The sequence below is a fragment of the Lepidochelys olivacea genome, assembly GCF_965140295.1.
Source record: "Lepidochelys olivacea isolate rLepOli2 genome assembly, chromosome: 2".
NCBI classification, from domain to species: domain Eukaryota; kingdom Metazoa; phylum Chordata; order Testudines; family Cheloniidae; genus Lepidochelys; species Lepidochelys olivacea.
Window position 1 is genome coordinate 257,862,229 of NC_140412.1, and position 6,166 is coordinate 257,868,394.

Consider the following 6,166-nt stretch of genomic DNA (forward strand, 5'->3'; position numbering starts at 1 on the left):
GGAGCAGGCGGGGGGGGGGGGGGGTTCTGGCGGCAATTTGGCAGCTGACCAGCACTTAGCAGCAACAGAGAAACGGCAGAAAGACGAAACGAAACAAAAAAGCATCTGGCCCAGTCGGGGGGGGGGGGGGGGGAACTAACGCAGGGTCCAAAAGTAAGAAAAATCCAGGCCAGGGGGCTTTAGGAAAGAATAGAAAGCAGATAGCTGAGGAGCAAGCAAAGGACGTTCCGTTTCCCAACAGGGAAGGTTCCAGAACAATCAGGAACCTTCTGGAGACAATTAAGACAGGCTGATTAGAACACCTGCAGCCAATCAAGAAGCTGCTTGAATCAATTAAGGCAGGCTAATCAGGGCACCTGGGTTTAAAAAGCTCACTGCAGTTTGTGGTGCATGTGTAAGGAGTTGGGAGTAAGAAGTGCTAGGAGTAAGAATGCATACTGTTGGAGAACTGAGGAGTACAAGCATTATTGGACACAAGGAGGAAGGTCCTATGGTGAGGATATGAAGGTGTTTTTGGAGGAGGCCATGGGGAAGTAGCCCAGGGAGTTGTAGCTGTCACACAGCTGTTCCAGGAGGCACTCTAGACAGCTGCATTCCACAAGGCTCTGGGCTGGAACCCGGAGTAGAGGGCAGGCCCAGGTTTCTCCCAAATCCTCCCAACTCCTGGTCAGACACAGGAGGAGTCAACCTGGACTGTGGGTTCAGAAAAACGGCCAAGCTGAGGGCTGCCGTGAAGCTCCAAGGCGAGCAAATCCACCAATAAGCGCAAGACCCACCAAGGTAGAGGAGGAACTTTGTCACAGTACTCCAACAAGTTTAAGTCTCAGTACAATGTTTTTATACCCAAGATGACCCCCTACTTTTATCACCCTGATTCATTATATGGTAAATTATGACCAAATATGAAAATCCACATTACATGCTAGATTATATAAAATATTTATCTACTTACTAGCAATAACAAGCTAATCCCATTATCTGACAGGGACTTTCCTTGTTTATCCTCACTGTATCTGGCAGGTCACAGTAACTTCATCCTTGTCCTGTACCCAAAGCCGGGATATTCCAAAAACTGAACAGCAGCGTATCTTGTAAACCAAAAATATTTTGTTTGCACTCCTTTCCCCAACCATTATTCAAAGGTCTTATTAACCACAATAAAAACTGGCTAACAATTATATTGCTTATGGATTACTAGCTAATATGTGATATACATAATCCACTAAATACACTAGGTCCTTACCACCTTACATGAGGTAAGTTCACCTAGTCACTGTTTCACTTCCTTACACACCTCACTGTCATCAGCACAAAATTACTTGAGTGTGTACAAATTAAATACACAGAGCAAATGTGGGGAGGGAAGGAAGGAAGATGCTTCTCTCCACTGAAGTAGACCTTTATGTTTGCTTCTACAAGCAGAGATTATTGCGGTTGGATTCCCTGCCTCCTGGTTCTTGTACACTGGCACTGTACAACATGTTCCAAGATATTGCAGCAGAATAACTGGGTATATGTTTCAGAAGTTTAAATTTATACAACTTAAACACTGAACCAAATTCACGTGAATGTCTTCCCCATCCCCTTTAAAAAAAAAAAAAAAAGCTGGTTTTGGATTCTTCAGGCTTAGGACACAGACTTATACTTTGAAATCATTACTTATTGTAACAACTTTTTCTGCCTTCATAATGAGTTTTAAAACAGACCACTTGCCCCAAAGTACTGTGAATTTGAAAATATATTCCAAGCAAATGATCAAAACTGCAGCTCCACCTCTCTGCAGTCTTCCTAGATTGGTTTCGTTTCACACCTCCTCCTAAAACACTGCAACGCAGAAAGAGTTACCCATACTAATTTAGTAACACAAGGCATTTGAACAAATCAGTGACATGAAACAGACATTTATAAAGGTTTTACAAGAACATGAAAAAAAATTCTAACCAAAACAGGAGAAAAAAGTGAATATTTTATACTGTTTAAGATGTGCATTATAGCAAGTTTAAGCCACCAACCACTCCAGGTGTCATACTTTGATTTTTAGCATCCATATGAAAGCCATTCCCCATTGGTGCTTCCATACACTTAAAAAATTCAGAAGATTAAAACACTCCACTGTTCTTTGATCCAGCTCACACAGTAGGGGAATACACTCATGAATATGTGTGGTGTTTGCTTATCCATGTTATTCAATATCTGGAAGGAACTGCTGTTGTCCTTACGTTAGTTACTGTTGGAGCAGGTATGTCTGAGGTTTCCCTGAAGTCTGATTCCACTACAGAGCCCCGTTTACCTCCCCACCTTAGAGTCCTGCTAATGCTGCAGATGGCCATGGAAATTCCCAACAGCTAAACAGGGACTAAGGTGCTGGGAGATGGGAATTATGAGTGTGAGAGGTGGCAAATACTAGGAGTAGGAAACATTGGTGCTTGTATGAGGATGGACCAGAGTGCTTTAGGACATATAATACAGCGGGAGGAGAAATAGGTTTAGCCCCGCTGATTGAAGAGTCTGAAGGAAAGGGACATAGAATCATAGAATATCAGGGTTGGAAGGGACCTCAGGAGGTCATCTAGTCCAACCCCCTGCTCAGAGCAGGACCAACCCCAACTAAATGATCCCAGCCAGGGCTTTGTCAAGCCTGACCTTAAAAACCTCAAAGGAAGGAGATTCCACCACCTCCCTAGGTAACGCATTCCAGGGTTTCACCACCCTCCTAGTGAAAAAGTTTTTCCTAATATCCAACCTAAACCTCCCCCACTGCAACTTGAGACCATTACTCCTTGTCCCGTCATCTACTACCACTGAGAATAGTCTAGAACCATCCTCTTTGGAACCACCTCTCAGTTAGTTGAAAGCAGCTATCAAATCCCCCCTCATTCTTCTCTTCTGCAGACTAAACAATCCCAGTTCCCTCAGCCTCTCCTCATAAGTCATGTGTTCCAGACCCCTAATCATTTTTGTTGCCCTTCGCTGAACTCTCTCCAATTTTTCCACATCCTTCTTGTAGTGTGGGGCCCAAAACTGGACACAGTACTCCAGATGAACAGAGGGGAACGATCACGTCCCTCGATCTGCTGGCTATGCCCCTACTTATACATCCCAAAATGCCATTGGCCTTCTTGGCAACAAGGGCACACTGTTGACTCATATCCAGCTTCTCGTCCACTGTCACCCCAGATCCTTCTCCGCAGAACTGCTGCCAAGCCATTCGGTCCCTAGTCTGTAGCGGTGCATTGGATTCTTCCGTCCTAATGACATGTAGTCTGGGCAAGTAGTAATGGAGTACAATAAAAGAGGTGTTTTGGTTACATCTCACACTATATATTTGGATTCTGTGGTTTCCCCAGACATTTCACAAATGTGGAAATATAATTGGTTAAACAACTGCACACAGTGTAACTATTAATGGAATGACGTCAGATTGGAAAGGGGTCTCAAGTGGGATTCTACAGGGGTCTGTTCTGCGTCTGGTATTATTTAACATCTTTATTAATGATATGTATGTAGGAAGAGAGCGCATACCGATCAAATCTGCAAATGACACAAAGCTGGGGTGGGGGGTGTTTGCAAACACTTTGGAGGATACAATGAAAATTCAAAGATAAATTGGAGAACTGGGCTATAGACAACAAAGTGAAATTCAACAAAGACAAATGTAAGGTTGTCAAGGTTCCTTCCCCACTCTGAACTCTAGGGTACAGATGTGGGGACCTGTATGAAAAGCCCCCTAAGCTTATTTTTACCAGCTTAGGTTAAAACTTCCCTAAGGTACAAACTATTTTACCTTTTGCCTTTGGACTTTATTGCTGCCACCACCAAGCATCTAACAAATATATAACAGGGAAAGAGCTTGCTTGGAAGTGTCTTTCCCCCCAAAATCCTCCCAAACCCTACATCCCCTTTCCTGGGGAAGGCTTGATAAAAATCCTTACCAATTTGCATTGAAGTGAACACAGACTCAAACCCTTGGATCTTAAGAACAATGACAGGTTTCAGAGAAACAGCCATGTTAGTCTGTATTCGCAAAAAGAAAAGGAGTACTTGTGACACCTTAGAGACTAACCAATTTATTTGAGCATAAGCTTTCGTGAGCTACAGCTCACACAAAAGCTTATGCTCAAATAAATTGGTTAGTCTCTAAGGTGCCACAAGTACTCCTTTTCTTTTTAAGAACAATGAAAAAGCAATCAGGTTCTTAAAAGAAGAATTTTAATTGAAATAAAAGAATCACCTCTGTAAAATCAGGATGGTAAATACCTTACAGGGTAATCAGATTCAAAACATAGAGAATCCCTCTAGGCAAAACCTTAAGTTACAAAAAGACACAAAAACAGGAATATACATTCCATTCAGCACAGCTATTTTACCAGCCATTTAAACAAAACAGAAATCTAATGCATATCTAGCTAGATTACTTACTAAGTTCTAAGACTCCATTCCTTTTCTGTTCCCGGCAAGAGCATCACACAGACAGAGAGAACGTTTGTTTCTTGTCCCCCCCCAGCTTTGAAAGTATCTTGTCTCCTCATTGGTCATTTTGGTCAGGTGCCAGCAAGGTTATCCTAGCTTCTTAACCCTTTACAAGTGAAAGGGTTTTTCCTCTAGCCAGGAGGGATTTAAAGGTGTTTACCCTTCCCTTTATATTTATGACAAAGGTACTAAACTTAGGGAGGAAAAACCAAATGCACAAATACAGAATGGGGGATAACTGGCTTGGCAGCAGCACTGCTGAGAAGGATCTGGGAGTTGTGGTGGATCACAGCCTCAACATGAGTCAATTATCCGATGCTATTGCAAAAAAAGCAAATGTAATTTTGAGTTGCATTAACAGAGGTAGAGCATGCAAGTCAGAGGAGGTGATAGTACTGTTCTACTTGGTGCTGGTTAGACTTCAGCCGAAGTACTGTGTTCAATTTTGGTCACCACTGTATAGGAAGGATGTAGAGAAACTGGAAAGAATCCAGAGATGAACAACAAGATGATCAAAGGGATGGAATGTGAACCATATGAGAAAAGGCTGAAGGAACTGGATATGTTTAGTTTGAAAAAGAGGAGGTTAAGGGGGCATGATATCGGTCTTCAAATACTTGAAAGGCTGCCATAAGAAAGATGGAGAAAAAATGTTCTCTTTTGCCACAGAGGACAGGACAAGATACAATAGCAGATTTAGGAAGTTTTTTCTGAGATTTAATCTAACTGTAAGAACAGTAGGACAATGGAACAGACTGCCTAGGGAGGTTATGGAAGCTCCTTCACTGGAGGTTTTCAAAAAGAGGCTGGATAGCCAGCTGTCTTGGACGGCTTAGACATAACAAATCCTGCATCTTGGCAGAGGGTTAGGCTAGACAACCCTTGTGGTCCCTTCTAACCCTATGATTCTATGTCAAGTCCTGTCCAGGTGTTTTTCAGCATGGTAATCCTGCCGGGCAGGGCAGTGGGATGAGTAAATGTTTGGCAAGGAACTCTTCTACTGTTACAGAAAAGAGCACTAGAGACGCCCCCAGCTAGCACATCCTACTAGCTCCAGCATTTGTATTAGCCAGGCGGACACATCTTCTATCTGACAGACCACGTGCTCTTGGGACTTGATAGAGCAACAATATAGTATTTTTCAAACTTGATACTTAGACTGCTAAGCCATGCTTCCATCTTTGTGTACCTTAAGGAAGTTTCCAAGTATTAAGGTCAGAGGAACTTAGGTTCTTGTTTCTCAAATTAAATTCTTCTATGCTGGAAGAGTTAAAATTTTGAAGTCATATTCACAAATATCAATTTAATTTATCTTGCACGAATGTTAGCAGTCTAAATGGTGTTCAGCTGTTCTCAAGAACATAATTCACAGCTTACCTGTTATAAGGAAATCACAAAAACAAGACTTCACATCAGATCTTTCAGCATAAGTGCTTTACAAACAGTGAATGTAGCTTCAACCCACAAATTCTTACAGATGAAGTGCCTGAGGCAGGGGCTAAGATAATCAGTCATTCAGAATGCTAGGGGCTACAGTCCTCTACAGTCAAAGAAAAGTTTGGAGTAGGTCAGAAATTTTCAAAATTCACATTTTAGATAATTTTTCATCAAAAATGAGAAGAATGACAAGATCTTTGTAATTATCACAAAAAGTTTAAATTCTGTTTTTCAACCAATCCTAGGTTAGCTAATGTTA